The sequence below is a fragment of the Lynx rufus genome, unplaced genomic scaffold, assembly GCF_022079265.1.
Source record: "Lynx rufus isolate CCGP_SWC_20201006 ecotype Redwood Valley unplaced genomic scaffold, mLynRuf1.p SCAF_17, whole genome shotgun sequence".
Lineage (NCBI taxonomy): Eukaryota > Metazoa > Chordata > Mammalia > Carnivora > Felidae > Lynx > Lynx rufus.
In genome coordinates, this window is record NW_025814831.1 from 50,085,083 (window position 1) to 50,106,176 (window position 21,094).

At 36.0% G+C, this 21,094-nt stretch overlaps 1 protein-coding gene and 1 pseudogene across 1 annotated transcript in view; one reads left to right on the forward strand and one right to left on the reverse strand.

The window, feature by feature from the left end:
- Positions 1 to 21,094, reverse strand: part of ATL1 (atlastin GTPase 1) — a 90,946-nt gene that overhangs the window by 44,709 nt on the left and 25,143 nt on the right. The window lies entirely within an intron of this gene.
- Positions 15,394 to 15,534, forward strand: LOC124512748 (uncharacterized; annotated as a pseudogene).

Below are 21,094 nucleotides of genomic sequence, written 5' to 3' on the forward strand. Positions count from 1 at the left end.
TCTGAAGACAATGACAAGACTAATTAAAAAGGATATATGTTCATTACAGCATTATTTACAATAGCCAAAATATGGCAACAACCTAAGAATAACCTAAGTGTCCAATGATGAATGAAGGGATAAAGAAATTATACTGTGTGTGTCTGTGAGTGTACGTATGTATATATGTATGTGTGCATATACATACATGTTCAGACACACACACACATACACAATGGACTATTACTCAACCATAAAAAACAATGAAATCTTGGCATCTTTGACAACACAGATGGACCTCAAGGGCACTGCGTTAGGTGAAATAAGTCAGACATCTAAAGACAAATATTGTATGGTGTCTCTTATATGTGGAATTAAGAAAAAAACAAGCTTATAGGTACAGAGAACAGATTGGTGGTTGCCAGAAATGGGGGGTTGAGGGTGGGAGAAATGGGTGAAGAGGGTCAAAGGGTAAAAGCAAAAATATAGCCAAAGAAGTCTTGTTCTCTTGTCAAGTCTTTTTGAAACTCTAGTGCTTAGTTTCTTCATATGTAATATGGAAAAAAAAGTTTTTTATTTAATTTTCAGAAATGTCAGTTTTGACATAGGTCAGCTTTTAGAATTAATCCTTAATATGCAAGAATTTTAGAACCCTAGACCGTGGCATTTGTGGTATATTACAAAACAGCTTCAATGTGTCAAGTGACACATTCTTTTTTTTTTTATTTTTTTATTTATTTATTTTTTAAAAAAAAATTTTTTTTTCCAACGTTTATTTATCTTTGGGACAGAGAGAGACAGAGCACGAATGGGGGAGGGGCAGAGAGAGAGGGAGACACAGAACCGGAAACAGGCTCCAGGCTCTGAGCCATCAGCCCAGAGCCCGACGCGGGGCTCGAACTCACGGACCGCGAGATCGTGACCTGGCTGAAGTCGGACGCTTAACCGACTGCGCCACCCAGGCGCCCCTCAAGTGACACATTCTTAAATCTACTGCCTTCGTAATGTAACTGCAATGTCTCCCCACTTTGACTCTGGGGTCAGCCATGTGATGTGCTTTATCAGACATGAGACAGCAGAGGCTTGGAAAACCACTTGTGTTTTTCCGTTTTGCTCTTTCACTTCTCCCATTCACCATGAGAATATTCCCAGACTAGTCTGCTGCAGAATGAGAGACACTTGGAGCAGAGGCAAACTGCCCAGTCCCAACCAACCCCACAGCAAACCAACCCCAAGCCACATGGGGCAGCTCAGCCAAGATTAACAGTTGTCTACCAACCATTTCAACATGTGTGATCAATAAATGCTTATTGTTCTATGCCCCTGAGGTTTTGTGGTCGTTTATTATGCAGCATAACAGGCAATAAACTACTGATAAAGTCTATAACCCTTTCCTTTAGAAAGGAGGTACAGTGTAGTGGTTAAAAATAGAGGCCCTGGCACCAGACTGTGGGATTTGAATAAAGGCTTCCCCATTGTTTAGCTGAATAACCTTAAGCAAGTTGTTTGACCTCTCTGTGCCTACCTCATAAGGTTGCTGTGAATTAATATATTCATGTAACACACTTAGAACAGTGGCTGGTACATAACAAATGCTATTAGTACTAGTATAGATTTAGGAAACTAAAGCGAAAGATGTAACTAACCTTGCCCAAGAAAAGGATATGGAATTTCTGTATCAGGCAATCTACCATGGATGCTTTCTTGTGTTACTATTGTTTTAACATTCCAGCAAGGTATTTATTATTATCTGTACTTTTGACACAAGGAAACTAAGAACTGGGTTAAGTAACTTTTCCAAGAGAGTGCCCATTAGTAAGCAATAGATCCAAGTTCACAGGGTTAGTAACTGTCAACCTGAGATTAGATCCCAGGTATCTAAACTCTCATCCCAGGCCTTTCTACTATAACATTCTGCCTGTTTAGTGGAAATCAAATAACTCTTGGACACCACATAAATGGGCTCATTTGTTTTGTATCAAAAGAACAGAAAGCCAAGACATATACCAATTAATTCTTCACATCAGATATATGACCTAACCTCAAACCAACCCTCAATAATGTTAATTTTGAACCAACTGGGCTCTTAAACAACTTTTCATTTAAATCTTTAAAAATATATTTAAAAGACATCCTCCATTATGTCTGCAGGCACACCTTGGAGATACTGCAGATTCAGTTCCAGAATACTACAATAAAGCAAGTCATATAAAAGTTATATTTACACAACACTGTAGTCTATTAAGTGTGCAGCAGCATTATGTCTAAAAAAAGTATATATGTATATACTTTAATTTAAAACTATTGCTAAAAAGTGTTAACCATTATCTGAGCTTTCAGCAAGTTGTAATCTTTGTGCTGGTGGAGGGTCCTGCCTCAATGCTGATGGCTACTGACTAATCAGGTCGCTGAAGTCTGGGGTGACTGTGCCAATTTCTTAAAATAGGACAACAATAAAGTTTGCTGCACTGATTGACTTCCTTTCATGAATGGTTTCTCTGTAGCATGTAATGCCGTCTGATAGCATTTTACACATACAGAACTTCTTTCAAAATTGGAGTTAATCCTCTCAAACCCTGCTGCTGCTTTATCATCTAAGTCTGTCATAGTCTAAACCTTCTGTTGTCATTTCCCCAATCTTCACAGCATCATCGCCAGGAGTAGATTCCATCTCAAGAACTACTTTCTTTCCTCATATATACGAAGCAACTCCTCATCCGTTCAAGTTTTATCCTGAGATCACAGCAGTTCAGTCCCACCTGCAGGCTCCACTTCTAATTCTAGATCTCTCGCTGTTTCCATCACCTCTGCAGTTACTTCCTCTACTGAAGTCTTGAACCCCTTGAAGTCATCAAACTCAAAAGTTTGAAACATTGCAATAATTACCAAAATGTGACACAGAGACACAAAGTGAGCAAATGCTGTTGGAAAAATGGTGCCTACAGACTTGTTCATCGCAGGGTTGTCACAAACCTTCAATTTGTAAAAACGCAGTATCTGCGAAGTGCAATAAAATGAAGTGCAATAAAAAGAGAATACCTATACTTAGTAAGAAGTCTGATAACTAGAGAAAAACAAGCCAATTTTATCTTTTGGTGTTATTTTAAATGAATCTTCAGATTACATATATACATATATATGTATATAAATAATTGTATCACCTTGATAACTGTATCTCTCTTTATATTATATTGTTCATCTATAAGGTAGTATTACTGAAATATTGCAAATCTAACATATAATTTTAGTTTTTCATTATTGGAGACAGATATATACCAATACTTTCTGAACAACAGTACAAAGCATCTGGAGACAACAGGACCACTGCCTATAGCCAAGAATCAGAGGTGTTCTCTCAGCAAAGTGGAGAAAAATTGATTTTATATCCAAAGGATGACAGTTTCCATATTGCCTTATCTCAGACGTTGGAGTCAGTCTTTGTTTAAATCCCAGCGTCACAACGTACACATATATGAAGTTGTGGAAATTATTTAACCCCCAATGGCTCACTATCAGCTATCCGAAAAACACGATTGAGAATAGTGTTTATATCAGAAAGGTTTTGTGACAATTAAATATGTTCATTAAATGAAGGCCAAAGAGCCAGACAAATGGTATGTGCTTTATAATGACCTCTACTAAAAATATTATTAATAGCACTATTATTAATAGTGACTTCTATTAATACTATCAGTTATTATTATCTATTCATATTTGATTCCAGTACTACCTGCCAACCTTATTTCAGCCTCAGAACACAGGCCCTTTTTTGAGGATATCAAATATGCATTAGAAAATGTATATTTGATATCCTCAAAAAAGGATATCAAGTCACAACTGATGTGACTTGAGGATGCTGGATAAACAATATTTTGTATGGAAAAACATCTTCAGAGCTGAAAACTATCTCACAACTTTCTACAGACTGAAATAATTCTCTAAGATTGTTTGCATCAAACTACATATATATAAGAGGTACTCTGAATGGAATTTCTGGGTTGTAATTTTTTTAAATTGCATCAAAGATGCAACCTGTTAGAGTGGTTGTACCAAATTTTCACTCCTCACCCACTCCTAAAAGCTTCTTAGAGACCCTATTCATCCATATTCTTTCCAACACTTGGTTTTGTCTGACTTCTTAATTTTTGTCAGTTGCATAGGAATAAAATGAGTGAGTGGTATCTCATTATGGTTTTCATACACATTTCTCTAAACACTGATAAGGTGAACACATGCCTTTTGTTCATTTTTCTATTAGGTTTGTCTTCTCCTCAATTTACAGTGGTTCTTTATATATTTTGAATGCTAGTCCTTTGTTAGTTACATGTATGGCAAAACTCTCCTAATTTAGAGCTTGCCTTTTCACTTTCCTTAAGCTGTTATTGGTGAAAAGAAATTCTTAATGTAACAGATTTTATTCATAATTTATTTTATGATTAGCACTTTGTCATGTTTAAGAAATTATTCCTTATACAAAATATAAAGACATCATATACATTCCTCCATTTTATAAAAGTATATTTTTTAATGTTTATTTTATTTTTGAGAGAGAGAGTACAAGTCGGGGAGGGGCAGAGAGAAAGAGGGAGACACAATCTGAAGCAGCTCCAGGCTCCTCACTGTCAGCAGAGTCCGACGTGGGGCTTGAACCCATGAACCGTGAGATCATGGCCTGAGCCAAAGCTGGACACTTAACCGACTGAGCCACCCAGGCGCCCGTACATTCCTCTAGTTTTTAAGTTTTGCTTTTGATATTTAAATAAGTTCTCAACCCACAAGGAGTTGCTATTGTGTAAGCTGTGAGATAGAAAACCAATTTGATTTTTTCCATATGAGTAACAACATTTTCAGAACTCTATCAAAGCCTCCTCTCCTCATGCAGTTTACCATGTGATCTTTGTCATAAATAAGAGTTACACATATATGCATGTTGTATATATATGCATAAATATATATATATGTATATATTTATACACATACACACACACTTTGTTTCTGATCTCTCAGTTCTGATTCATTCAACAATTTGTCTGTATCAGCACCAACAGTATACTATCTTAATCAAAAAAGCTTTATAAAAGTCCTATATAGTACGACCATATTCCTTTTTTTTTTTTTGATGTTTACCTAATTTGAGGGGGGGGAGGGGCAGAGAGAGAGACGGAGATAAAGAATTTCAAGCAGGCTCCATGCTGTCAGCATGGGAGCCCAATGTGGGGGCTTAGTCTCACGACCATGAGATCATGCCCTGAGCCAAAATCAAGAGTCAGTCGCTTAACCAACTGAACTACCCAGGTACCCCAGCCATATTCTTTTAAAAACAATTTTTTTTAATGTTTACTTATTTTTGACAGAGAGAGACAGAGTGCGAGTGGGGGAGGGGTCGGGAGAGGGGGAGACACAGAATCCAAAGCAAGCTCCAGGTTCTGAGCTGTGGGCACAGAGCCCGATGTGGGGCTCAAACTCACAAACTGTGAGATCATGACTTGAGTCGAAATCGAACACTTAACCGACTGAGCCACCCAGGCGCCCCTTTATTCTTCTAATTATTATCAGTCTTAGCTATTTTGACCCTTTCCATATAAATATTAGAATCAAAGTGTTAGCTGAATTTTTTGAAGTTATATTAAATTTATGGATCAATTTGAAAGGACTCAATACTGTTATGATAATGTCTTCCAACCTGTAAGCATGAGATATTTCTCTTAATCTCCTTCAATAAACTTTTTATAATTTGGGGTGCTGAGGAAAGTAGTTTTGTGACATTTATTGCTAGATACATTAGTTTTTGTTGCTAACTATAACTGGTTTCATTGTGTTTTTAATTATGTTTTATAGTTGTTGCTTGGGCAAAGAGTAACTGACTTTAATGGATTAGCCTCATATTGAAACATTTATTAAACTACCATTCCCTATAAATTCTTAGACATTTGGGGGTTTTATTAATGTAGAAACAAAAATAAGTTGTAGAAATAATGAGTTTTATTTCTACTTTTTTAATCCTTATGTATTTCTTTTCTTCTTCTTGTATCATTGGACATTCAATACAATGTTGAATAGCAATAGTAGTAGCAGACATGACTTCTGATTTTAGTGAGCATAACTTTCTGATTTTAATGGGAGTGCTTCCAATATTTGAGTTAATATTTGTTATAGTTTGGTTTGGTAGGTACACTTTACCTTATCATATTAAGGAACTTCTCCTCTACTGGTTTACTGTAAGTTTTCAAAAATCATAAATGGAAAATGAATTTTATCATATATCTTTTCTGAACCTATTGAGATGATCATCTGGTTTTCCACCTCTACTCTGTTAATGTAGTAAGTAATATATCTTTAAGTTTTTGTATAAACCTAATATTTTCAAGGTGCAATATCTTATTATATACTATTGATTCAGTTCATGAAAATCTTGTTTAGGAATTGTGCATCTATATTCACAAATGAATTGAATTTACAATTTTCCATTCTCATTTTTGTCTTTGGCAAGTATAATATTCCATGTGACATTAGCTTTATAAAATGAATTAGCAAATGCTTTCTTTTCTATCTTCAAAAAGAGTTTGTAATAAAAATTAGAGGGGCGCCTGGGTGGCTCAGTAGGTTAAGCACTGGACTTCGGTTCAGGTCATAATCTCATGGTTGTGGGTTCAAGCCCATGTCAGGCTCTGTGCTGACAGCTCAGAGTGCTGGAGCCTGCTTCAGATTCTGTGTCTTCCTCTTTCTCTGCCCCTCCCCTGCTCACGCTCTTTCTCTCTCTCAAAAATAAATATTTTTAAAAATTTTTAAAAATTAGAGCAAACAGTTCTTTAAAATTTTGATCGATCTTGCCTATAAAACTGTCTGGGCCTGTTGTTTTTTGTGAGATGACTTTTAACTGTTACCTCAATTTCATTATACTTATAATGCAATAGTTACATTAATACTAATAAAGTTTTACATTTCTTCTTGAGAAAAATTTTGGTCCATTTTATCTTTCTAGGAATTTTTCTCCATTGTCTAAAACTTAAAAGAAAAAGTCAGTAAAGATGTAGAAGATTTAAATAGTATCATTAGCCAACCTGACCAGTTTGACATCTAACTGCAAAACCATGCATTCTTTTAAAGTTCATATGGGATATTTACCAAATAGATCATGTACTGGTTCATATATCAGATGTTAGCACATTCCAAATTATTAAAATATTGCAAAAAATATGTTCTCTAATAATAAAGAAATTAAACTAGAAATCAATAACTATATTTAGAAAATTACTAAATACATTGAAATTAAGCAGTAAATTTCTAAATACCTCTGGATAAAAGAAAATATAATGGAAATTAGAAAATGTTGTAAACTAAATAATCTAATGAATGTAACCTATTCATCAGCGATATTATACTATCTTAATCAAAATAGCTTTATGAAAAGTCATTACATATAGTAGGGCAAGCTGGTCCTATCTTCTAATTATTAACAGTCGGGGGTGTTTTGACTCTTTCCATATAAGTATTAGAATCAATAAGTTGGAGTGTAGTATTTTAATTATACAAAGATAGTTAAAATATAACATATCAGAAACTTGCTGAGAGGAAATTTACACTTTGAAATGCATTTAATAGAAAATATGCTTGAAGAAGCATAATCTAATATTAATCCTAAGTAAGAAAAAGAATTGCTTATTAAATTCAAAGAAAAGAAAAAGTAGGAATAAAGATGTGGGAAATCAATGAACCAGAAACAGAGATCAACCAGAATGATTTAATAATTTAAGACAATTCAAAGAAAATAAAAGATAAAATCACATATCAACAATATCAGATATGACAAAGAGATATCACTACAGATCCTACAGATATTTAAAAGATAATATGAGGAGAATGACATCAGCATCATGGTGACGTAAGTCCTTCCTCATGAGTTTCTCACCTCTTTGATTTAAAACTAACTGGACATCTATAACGAATGAAAGAAAAAGAGAAAGAAAAAAAGAGCCTCTCCACAACATACTAGAACACCCAAGAGATCCATTCATATGTGCACCAAAAAGTGGGTGGACTGGACCACAGAGGAGGCTGCAGGGAGAGAGAGGAGGCCATGGAACCTAGGGCTATAGAGCCTCCAGCATCAAGTATATTAGCTGGGAAGCATAAGCCTTTAAAGAGGTACAGTGTAAAGGCAATGAGTGGGGGTCTGCCAGGCTGGTTCTGCATTCTGCAGCTGGAGGGACCTTTGCTCTCTCTGAGGTAAAAATGCAGTAAAGGGGGAGACAGAAAGGAAAAAGAAGTAGGCAAAGAGAACTGAGGAAAAATGTCTCCTGCTGTCTGCCCCAGGATTCTGACAAAAGGACCACACAGGGACCTCTGAGACCCAAATCCCTCCATTCAAGGAGTCCCTACTAGGCTGGCTTCCAGCTATGGACACACCCCAAATTCCAAGTGCTAAGTACACATTTCCCCCCTCTAAAGCCACCCACCCTTTTTCCCCCTCTTCTAGCTTTATATATATAAATAAATAAACATAATATATATATATATATATATATATATATATAAATGCTCCTAACTTTACCAGCTGTAAGCTCTTGTCAAGGAAACCAAAAACATGTGCTATAGCACCACCTTCTGGAAAACAAAAGGAAGACTTCTAATTACCAAATCTATTGAACTGTTAGAATCAAAGCAAATAAAACCTTGCCTAAATGAGAAAGGTATCTGCAACTTCGAATGTGGTAGCAGAGGCACTTTTCATCAAACAACATGAAAAAGTCATATTAATATGGCATTATAAAAAGAAAATGACAATTTTCCAGCAACCAAATCCAAAGACATGGAAGGGAATACTGTGATCTGACAAAGAATTCAAAATTGCTGTTATGAAGAAATTCAATGAGCTACAAGAAAACTCAGAAAGGCAATACAATGATATCAGAAATAAAATGAATGAACAGAAGGAGTACTTTACCAAAGAGATTGAAATTCTTTTTAAAACCTATTTATTTATTTTGGGGAGAGTATAAGCAGGGGGAGGGGTAGAGGGGGTGTGTGGACAGAGGATCCAAAGCAGGCTCTGTGCTGACACACTGACAGCAGCAAGCTCAATGTGGTTCTCGAACTCACAAACTGTGAGATCATGACCTGAGCTGAAGTCGGATGCTCAACCAACTGAGCCACCCAGGTGCCCTGAGACTGAAATCCTTAAAAGAAAAAAAAAAAAAAAAAGCAATTCTGGAGCTGGAGAACTCAATAAATGAAATGAAGAATGTATTAGAATGCATTGGAAATAGAGATCAGATAGAAGAGAGAATGAGTAAGCTAGAAGATAGGAATCTTGAAGTGACTCCGGTGGGGTGCCTGGCTGTCTCAGTTGATGAAGCATGAGACTCTTGATTTTGGGGTTGTGAGTTCAAGCCCATATTGGGTGTAGGGCTTACTTTAAAAAAAAAGACTCAGGTGGAAGAGGAGAGAGAACTAAGATTTTTTAAAAGTGAAAAAATACTATGAGAACCACCAGACCCATTAGAAAAGTCAACCTAAGAAGAATGGGTATATCAGAATGAGAAGAGAGAGAGAAGGGGGCAGAGTTTATTTAAAAAAAAAATAGCTGAGAACGTTCCAAATTTGGGGAAAGAACTGTATATACAAATCCATGAAGCCAATAGAATAACTTATTACACAAAAAGAACTTCTCTAAGATACATATTAAGATTACCAAAAATCAATGAAAATAAAGAATTTTAAAAGTAGCCAGGGAAGGGGCACCTGGGTGGCTCAGTCAGTTGAGTATCCAACTCTTGATTTTGGCTCACTTCATGATCTCACAGTTCATGAGTTTGAGCCCTATATAGGGCTCTGTACCATCAGTGCATGGCTTGCTTGAGATTCTCTCCTTCTCCCACTCTCTCTGCCCCTTCCTTGCTTATGTATGCACTCTCTCTTTCAAAATAAATGAATAAGCTTAAAAAAAAATTTTTTTAAGTATCCAGGGAAAGACGGTAACTTACAAAGGAATCCCATCAGTCAATCAGCAGATTTCTCAGCAGAAACTCTATAGGCCAGGAGAGAGTGGAATGACGTATTTAAAATAAAACTGCCAGCCAAGAAGACTCTATCTGAAAAAATGATCTTTCAGCTATGAAAGAGAAATAAAATTTTTTCTAGACAAGCAAAAGATAAGAATTCATTCTACCACCACTAGACCTGCCTTGTAAGAAATGTTGAAAGGAATTCTTCAAGCTAAAACAAAAAGACAAAAGTACACAAAACTGATTAAGGTAACAGAAATAGGAAACTTTTTTACAATTGTACATTAAACTCTTACAGTATAAAAGTTAAATGAAAAGAGCATTAAAAATAACTATAGTTTCTACTTGGTAATAAAATCATAGCATATAAGGAAAAATTTTGACATCAAAAATAAAAAAGAGGAAGAGTTAAAGGATGGTACTTTTATAGGCGAATAAAGATAAATTGCTATGACCAAAGACTTTTTAATCTATGAAATGTTTTATGTAAACTTAATTGAGTTTATTTATTTGTGAGTTAGAGCCCCATGTTGGGCTCTGAGCTGGCAGCTCAAAGCTTTCTTTGGATTCTCTCTCTCTCTCTTTCTGCCCTCGCCTGCTCATGCTCTCTCAGCCTCTGTTAAAATAAATAAACTTAAGCGCAAAGCAAAACCTAAAGCAGTGATGTGAAACATAAAAAAAAAAAAACAAAAAAAACAAAAACAGGAGACTGAGTACAGCACCATGGAAAACCACTAACTTGTAAAGGCGGACAAAAACAAAAGGAAAAATAAACAGTGGAGAGAAAAATAACAAGAAGGCAAAATATAAAATGGCAGTGTAAATCTTTGCATATCTATAATCACCCTAATGTAAATGAATTAAACTCACCAACCAGAAGGCATAGAGTAGCTAGATGGATTTAAAAAAAACAACAAAAGGGGCGCCTGGGTGGCGCAGTCGGTTAAGCGTCCGACTTCAGCCAGGTCACGATCTCGAGGTCCGGGAGTTCGAGCCCTGCGTCGGGCTCTGGGCTGATGGCTCAGAGCCTGGAGCCTGTTTCCGATTCTGTGTCTCCCTCTCTCTCTGCCCCTCTCCCGTTCATGCTCTGTCTCTCTCTGTCCCAAAAATAAATAAACGTTGAAAAAAAAATTTAAAAAAAAATAAAAAAAAAACAAAAAAACCAGGACCCAACTATATGCTGCCTACAGAACACTCTTTTGTCTATAAAGACACACCTAGGCTCAAAAAGAATGGAAGATGCTATTCCAAGAAAATGGAAACAAAAAGAAGGTGGGCATAGCCATACTTACATCAGACAAAATGCACTTCAAGTCAAAAAGTGTAACAAGAGACAAAGAAGGTCAGTAATAATGATAAACAGGTCAGCACATCAGAGCATAAATACATATGCTCCCAACAGCTAAGCACCAAAATATATTAAGCAAATAGTAACTGATCTTAAGGGAGAAGTTGATAACAATAAGATCATTTCAGGAGTCTTCAATATTCCACTTTCAGCTATGGATAGATTGTCCAGACAAAAAATCAATAAGCAGATATTGATATGGACCATACTTCAGAACAAACGGACTTGAACATTTCCTCCAACAGCAGCAGAATATACACTCTTTTCAAATGCACATGGTACATTCTCCAAGATAGCTCATATGATAGGCTACAAAATAAATTTTGTCCAGTTTAAGAACACAGAAATCAAGGGGTACCTGGGTGGCTCAGCCAGGTAAGCATCAGCCTTTTGATGTCAGTTCAAGTAATGACCTCACAGTTTCGTGAGTTAGAGCCCCATGTTGGGCTCTGAGCTGGCAGCTCAAAGCTTTCTTCAGATTCTCTCTCTCTCTCTCTCTCTCTCTCTCTCTCTCTTTCTGCCCTCCCCCGCTCATGCTCTCAGCCTCTCTTAAAATAAATAAACTTAAAAAAATAAAATAAAAAGAACACTGAAATCATGCTAACTATCTTCTCTGACAATGGTATCAAACTAGAAATCAACAAGAGGAAAATGAGAAGATTGACAAATGTGTGGAAACTAAACAGCACACTTCTTTTCTTTTTAGAAATTTATTTATTTTGAGAAAGACAGAGTGCAAGCAGGGGAGGGGCAGAGAGAGAGGGAAAGACAGAGGATCCAAAGTGGGCTCTGTGCTGACAGCAGAGAGCCGATGCGGGACTTGAACTGCAAAATCATGACCTGAGCCGGGGTTGTATGCTTAACCCACTGAGCCACCAGGTGACCCTAAACAACACCCTTCTAAACAGAATATTGGATCAAAGAAGAAATCAAAAGGGAAATAAAAAATTATCTCAAAAAAAATGAAAATGGAAATAGAACATATCAAATACTCTGGGAGACAGTAAAAGCGTTCTGAGAGGAAAGTTTATAGTTTATATATATAAAAGGTTTCTTATATTAAGAAATCAGAAAGATCTCAAGAAACAACCTAACTTTACACCTTAAGGAACTAGAAAATGAAAAACAAATTAGGCCCAAAGTTAGCAGAAGGAAGGAAATACTACAGATCAGAGCAGAAATAAATGAAATAGAGACCAAAAAAAACCAACAGAAAAACCAATGAAACTAAGAGCTGTTCTTAAAAAAGTTAAAATGGACAAACCTTTACCTAGACTAAGAAAAACAGAAGAGACTCAAATAAAATTAGAAATTAAGAGGAAACATTACAACTGACACTACAAAAACACACAGAAGAGACTACTATGAACAATTTTATTATTTTAAAAAAATTTTTTATTACGTTTCTTTATTTTTGAGAGGCAGAGACAGAGCATGAGTTGGGAGGGGAAGAGAGAGAGGGAGACACAGAATCCGAAGCAGGCTCCAGGCTCTGAGCTGTCAGCCCAGAGCCCCACACAGGGCTCAAACCCACGAATCGTGAGATCATGACCTGGGCCGAAGTCGGACATTCAACCGACTGAGCCACCCAGGCACCCCTACTATGAACAATTTTATATCAACAAATTACATAACCTAGAAGAAATGGGATACATTTCTAAAAATGTACAACCTACCAAGACTGAATCAGGAAGAAACAGGAACAAACTGAACAGAGCAATAACAAGTAAAGGGATTGAATCAGTAATCAAAAAACTTCTATCACAGAAAACTCCAGGACCAGATGGCTTCTACCAAACATTTAAAGAATTAACATCAATCCTCTTCAATAATAATGAAATAAATAACCCAATTTAAAAATGGGCAAAAGACGTGAACCAATGCTTCACTAAGGAAAATATATGGACAGAAAATAAGGACATAAATTTTATCATGTGTACATTATACATTCATTTTATTTTATTTTATTTTTTAATTTTTTTTCAATGTTTATTTATTTTTGGGACAGAGAGAGACAGAGCATGAACGGGGGAGGGGCAGAGAGAGAGGGAGACACAGAATCGGAAACAGGCTCCAGGCTCTGAGCCATCAGCCCAGAGCCCGATGTGGGGCTCGAACTCACGGACCGCGAGATCGTGACCTGGCTGAAGTCGGACGCTTAACCGACTGCGCCACCCAGGCGCCCCTCATTTTATTTTTTTTTAATTTTTATTTATTTTCAAGACAGAGAGAGACAGAGCATGAACGGAGAAGGGGTAGAGAGAGAGACACACACAGAATCCCAAGCAGGCTCCAGGCTCTGAGCTGTCAGCACAGAGCCTGACGCGAGGCTCGAACTCACGAGCTGTAAGAACATGACCTGAGCCAAAGTGGGACACCCAACCGACTGAGCCACCCAGGCGCCCCTATACGTTCATTTTTAATAATAAAAATATCATTGGGGCGCCTGGGTGGCTCAGTTGGTTAAGCGGTCATGATTTCATGGTTTGTGAGTACGAGCCCTGTATCAGGCTTTCTGCTCTCAGCACAGAGCCTACTCCAGATCCTCTGTCCACCTCTCTCTGTGATTCTACCCGGCTTGCACTTACTCTCTCTCTAAAATAAATAATCGTTTAAAAATAATAATAAAAATATCATTTATATACCAGTATAAAACCTGACAGATCTAGTAATAAATCTAACTGATGTACTGATAAATATTTAACAACCATCCCTTAGCAGTAGGTAGGTATGGGAAAATCCTGATTTGTAGTGTTTGCCAGTTTCTGTGATATAAATACTACCACCATGGCTCATTTCTATCTACCAGTGAGACTCACTGAATGTGGAACCGGGAAGATATGCACCTGATCAGCTCTCAGGAGCTAGTATGAGCTGCTCCAATGTATCATTGAATTGCAATGGAAGATATTTAAGACCTCTACAGAAAAATAGAAAACATTATTGAAAGAGGTATATACATGTCCTCAGATTAGAAGACTGTATTATAGGGGCGCCTGGGTGGCTCAGTCGGTTAAGCGTCTGACTTCGGCTCAGGTCATGATCTCACAGTTCGTGAGTTTGAGCCCCGCATCGGGCTCTGTGCTGACAGCTTAGAGCCTGGAGCCTGCTTCCTATTGTGTCTCCCTCTCTCTCTCTGCTCCTCCCCCACTCAAGCTCTGTCTCTCTCTCTCTCCTTCAAAAGTAAATAAAAACATTTAAAAAAATTTTTTTAAAAAGACTGTATTATAAATGTGTCCATGTTCCCCAGTGATCTACAGTTTGGTTATAATACCAAACAAATTCTCAGTAATCTTTCTTCTACAAATTAGCAAGTTTCTTTCTTGTATAAATCCTTCTTATATGGATTAACAAGCTCAAATGGAAAGGCAAAGAGTGGAAAATAAGAAACACAATCTTGAAGAAGAATTTGGGGGATTTACACTAACAGACACCAACAGATTTTTAAAATCTACAGTAGTGAAAACAGAGTGCAACTGTCACAAGGATAGACAAGTAGACAAAGAGAAAAGACTAGAGATTTCAGAAACAAATCCACACATATACTATCATCTGACGCAACAAAGGTGTCACTGCAATAAGTGAAGAAAGGATAACCTTTTCCAAAAATGATGCTAAGTCAGTGGATATTCCTATGGAGGAAAAAATGAACCCTCACCCCTTGTTCTCACTATGAATAAAAATCAGTCCCAAACAAATCTGAGACCTAAATGTGAAATAAGAGATGTAGACAAAGGATACAAATAAGAAGTTGAGAAAAACCACAGTATCAAATGGTTCCACACATATGAAAACATATTCATTTAATTAAAATTAGATTTTAATTTATTTCAATTGATTAATATTACTTTAAGTTAAAATCAAAATTTTATTTAAAAGATAGATCAATACTTTTTACATATAACTGATTCACAAACATCAGAAGTATGATAAATCTTTTCATTGGTTGGGATGTAAATTTGTATCCTCATGCATTGCAGGTGGGAATTAAAATATATATAACATCTTTAGACAACAATTTGGCAAATAATTATCAAAAATACAATGAACATACTCCTTGACCCAGCAATACTATTTAAAAGAATTCATCCTGATGAACTCACAAGTGTAGGTAGTATGCTACAGGAAGGACAAGTCTATCACTAACACCACGAGGGTCTCTGGCCCAATGAGTGGAGTTTGACAGTAATTTTTGCTACAAGTCAAAAAATAAGTAAATAAGTAAAATTTAAAAAATAAATTAATTCATCCTGCAGATATACTCATACACATGCAAAATACTAGAAGCAATGTAAATGCCCACCAGCAAGAGACTGAATAATAAACTATGGTTTATCCACCTGTGAACCTAAGGTAGTTGTAAAGAATAATGGAGCTCATTTGAAACAGTTACAAGTATATAATGTGAAAAATAACTCAAGGTACAAAACAATGTGTATAGTGTGTAAGAAGAATGTGTTGGCATGCTGGAGGAACAGAAGGAGTACGGTATGGATGGAGCAGGCTAGGAAGGTGGTAAGGGGTGACATCAACAGACTGAGATAAGCATGGATCTGCAACAAAGTAAATACTGGGGATGAGAGAAAAAGACTTCAGTAGATGTTTGTATATGATTATCCTTTCCTACTCTACCTTTGTGTACTAGGAGTGAATGAGATAGATAACTCTGAACTTTTGGTTTATATGCTTAAGCCCTTTGAAGAGCTACATATGGACTTAATGAAGAAAAGGGAAATTATATATTAAGTGTGATGTAAGTATACTGTAAAATAAAACAAATATCTGAATCATGACTATAAAATAATGAAGTGGTTTATGGGAAGAAGTCTCATTATAATGTAGGCAAAACAGGGACGCCCTGCATGGCTCTGTCAGTTAAGTGACTGACTCGTGATTTCGGCTCAGATCATGATCTCACAGTTTGTGAAGTGAAGCTCTATGCTGATAGTGTAAGCCTGCTTAGGATTCTCTTTCCCCCTCTCTCTGCCACTCCCCCTCTTCAAAATAAATACAGAAACATTTTAAAAAATCCAATGTAGGCAAAACACCATATTAAAAATTCTTTTTGGTAAGAAAACGTCTAAAAACAGAAATAATTTTTATTAAGTAGAATGAATAATAAAATAGAATGCATCTGTGGAATATTTATAAATACATAGTCATTAGTTTGCATCTCATCTAAAGTTAAGAAAGGCTTCCTATCTGAAACTATCATAACCATCAATCTATACATATATTTACACTAATAAATATTGACATATAAAATACGTATTTAGATAAGCTACAACCCAGATATCTATCAACTGATAAACAGATAAACAAAATATGGTATATCCATTCAATGAAACATTATTCAGCAATAAAAAGAAATGCAGAACCAACATATGCTACAACATGGATAAACTTTGAAAACACAATGTTAAATAAGGGGTCACAAAGTGCCACATACTGTATGATCCCATTTATATAAAATGCCAGGAATAGGTAAATTTATAGAGACAGAAAGTAGATGAGTGGTTGCCTAGGACTGGAGAGCAGGAGGGGATTAGGAGGTGATGCAAGTTTTCTTTTGGGGCTAATGAAATGGTCTAAAACTGAGTGATGAATGCACAACTCTGAAGAAACTAAAAGCCTCTGAATTGTACACTTTAAATGAGTGAATTGTATAGTATATAATTATAGCTCAATAAAACTGTTAAACTAGAAAAACTTCAGTTCCTATTAAAAAGGTCAAAATTGAAATCACAGCCTAAAAATTTCTGGAGAATGGAAACTGTATTACTCGTGTTTGTACTTCTTGACAAAAAAAAACAAAAAAAAAAACAAAAAAAAAACAACTTTTAAATGGAAGCTCACACAGAAGGTACCCAATACCTATTTACATTAATATAAAGTAGTTCTGAAAAAGTATTGAGATGCACAGTACTATTAAGAATAAATGTTATGTGCTTGATTCATTGTTCATAACTACATTTCAACCAAGCAATCAAGATTATCTTTGTTATAAAGAATCTAAAAATCCTTTAGAATGCATGCCAAGTTTCTTTAGCACCAGATTTTTACCCTCTTAAATATGTTTTGCTAAACTAAATTTGTTTCAATTCCCTGAACACTATGCAAATTTTTAAAAGGGAAAGAGGCAGACAACAGGATAGAAGAAAACCAGATGGGAATTAACATTTTACTATGGATGATACAAATGTATGGCTCACAAGGGGAAAACTAAAAAATATATATACTGTTTCATCTTCTCATATAGTGGATTTTATGTTCAATAAAGACTTCTGGGACTTTTCCATTCTACCTGATATTCTAAATCACTGGAAGCTGGCCACCCAGCTATAAATTTATATATGTTAAAAGGGAATCTTCAAAAATTTTAAATATGGAAAATAATCATTTTAATATATTGGAGATGCTGGGAGTACGTATTTCTAATTTTCTTGACTGTAAACTTTGAAAAAAATCTATACTTCATCTTTCCAGCAAAAATTAAACCCCACAAGATGATGAACTATGAGGACATTGGAGCCTTTACAGAGAAAAGACATAGCACCTAGGAAACGGTTTCTTAGCAACTGAAATTAAAAGGAAATATATTTTCTTACACTGTAAAATCTCTTTTGAACAAATAAACTTGAAAAATGACTGAAAACATTTGTCTGAATGACCCAGAATGATTTCCAAAATCACAACAAAGGGAGTTCATATAGAAAGGGACAAAATGGGTTAAGGAAACAAAAACAAAACATTAACTCACAAAAATGAATCTCTTAAAAATGTTTAAGCAAGAGCAGAGATATGAACTACAATGAGATGATTACACATAGATCTCAGAACACTACCATGCTGACTCTCAGACTGTTCTGCTAGCAATACCCTTAAGGAAGAGGATTTCAAGGAATAATGCAGGTCCTACAACTTCAGAATCTTAGAAGAAATAAGTAAATCACTTAACAGTCTGTTTATTTATTTTAAATACAAAAGCATTCCATAAACTATTCAATGGATGCCTCTAGAAGAAGAATGCCATCATGATTCAGGCACTGTGTGTATGTGTGTGTGTCATATATATTCATACACACGTGAGAAGACTTAAATAGAAAGGTAAGTAACAGATAAAAAGAAGAAATACTGGGGTGCCAGGGTGGCTGCGTCAGTTGAGTGTCCAACTTCAGCTCAGGTCACAATTTCACGGTGTCTGAGTTCCAGCCCAGCATCACGTTCTCTGCTGTCAGCGCAGAGCCAGCTCCAGATACTCTGTCCCTCTCTGTGTCTGCCCCTCCCCACCCCTGCGTGCACTCGCTCTCTCTCTCTCTCTCTCTCAAAAATGAATAAACATTTAAGAAGAAATACTAATGGGTAAGAGACATAGAGGGAAAAGTTCAGTCTTACTAGTAACTGAATAAATGCTAATTTTTAAAAAATATTTATTTATTTTGAGAGAAAGAGAGCACATGTGCATGAGCAGTGGAGGGGCAGAGAGAGAGAAGCCCAAGCAGGTTCAACCCTCAGCTTGGAGCCTGATGTAGGACTCGATCCCATGACCATGAAATCATGACCCGAACCGAAATCAAGAGTCATATGCTTAACCAACTGAGCTACCCAGGTGCCCCGATAAAATACTAATTAAAGGAGATAAAGTTTTTGGCTATCATAACTTGCAATGGTTAAAAAAATATAAACAGTTGACCCTTGAACAATATTAGGGGTGCCAACCCCCCACATGCTCAAAAATCCACATATAACTTTTGACTCTCCCAAAATTTAACTACTAATAGCCTACTGTTGGCCAGAAGCCTTACCAATAATAAGTCAATTAACACACATTTTCTATCCCATAGCTATTATATACTGTATTATTACAGTAAAGGTAGAGAAGAGATGATGTAATTAATAAAATCAGAAGGAAGAGAAAATACATTTATATACTGTTATCAAAAAAACCTCTGCATCTAAGTGTTACTAGCACAGTTAAAACCCATGTTGTTCAAGGGTCAACTGTACACATAGAGTTGGAAACATTCAAAAACATTAAAAAATGTACATACCCTTTAATAAAACAATTCCATTTCCAGGAATTTATCCTAAGGAAATTATCGAGACTGTGCATATGTATTTGTCTACATAAAGGTTCATTATAGCATTATTTATAGAATGACAAATTGGAAACAATCTAAATGCCTAACTGTAGGATAACGAAAATAAATTATGTCATGGCTATGCTATGCAAAATATGGACCCATCTGAAATCATGTGATTGAAAAATACCTAATCATAAGAAAATATGTTCACCTATTTTAAGAAAAAAAGCAGATGGGAAGTATCATTTCCAGTAAGGCAAACAAACAAATACACCTGCATGTATAGTCACTGAAAAAAGTCAATTTTAATTTTTTTTTTCAACGTTTTTTATTTATTTTGGGACAGAGAGAGACACAGCATGAACGGGGGAGGGGCAGAGAGAGAGGGAGACACAGAATCGGAAACAGGCTCCAGGCTCCGAACCATCAGCCCAGAGCCTGACGCGGGGCTCGAACTCACGGACTGCGAGATCGTGACCTGGCTGAAGTCGGACGCTTAACCGACTGCGCCACCCAGGCGCCCCTAAAAAAGTCAATTTTAGAAGTATTTAGTTTCTCAGCAATTGTCTGGGCCTTTAATCATCTTTGAGTCAGCTATTCGGAAAATTTTGGTTACCCTTTCTGATGAATATCAACTGTGTCATGTTCAGGACTATCTCCACCGTTTTAATTTGCAGAGACTATAAGTGTGGAAAGTAAAATACTACAGTTCTTATAATCGCATCTTAGATTTCTGATTTAGATTTTGCCCATGAAAGGCACTCATGACCTCTGGAAGAGACAGCAAAGAAGAAACTTACACTGTCTTCTAGTAGAACGGATAGATCTGAGAGCAGACAGAGCCCATGAGACTTGTAGCACATGGCCAAAGGTATGGCATTGCTCTAATTCACAGACAGTAGCTAACATTTTGGGCAGATGGTCAGGTATTTCAAAGAAGTATGTGTCTGGACCTTTGGAATGGGCATGGAGTGTAAGTATAGTCAGTTCCATGTGAATGCTCACCAGACGGCATTCACTGCAGAGTAGGTACTCAAAAATCAGATGGACAAGATGATTTGTTTTGTGTGATCTAGTCAGCCTCCTACTCCAGCCAATTCTGCTCAGTATGCTCACAAACTAAATCAGCAAAAGAAACATGAAGCATCTATATTAATATCAAACAAAATGGACTTTGGGGCAAAAAGCATTCCTTAAGATAAAGAGGATCACTAGATAGGAATAAAAGGCTCAATTCATCAGGAAAATGTAAGAAGTCCATATTCATGTGCACCTAACAACACAGCTCAAAAGTCAATAAAAGCTTGACAGACCAAGGGGAAATTGACAAATCCACTATCATCTTTTAATATTTCTAACAGATTTTTAAAGTATCTATCAGATATCAGTATCTGATAGATCAAACAGTCCAGAAATCAGAGTATGGAAAACATGAATATACATTTAATAAGCTTAAACTATATAGAATTATTGAATCACTACAATGTACATCCAAAACTAATATAACACTATATTTTAACTCTACTGGAATTAAAAATTTTTTCAAGTGATTTGACAGCAAATGCAACCTTTAAATACTTTATTTATATTAACTTATTTGTCTTTAAAATAAACCCATTCATTCACTCTTCTTTAAAAAAAAATAAGCTTGAGCTAGCAAACATATATAAGCACAGTCC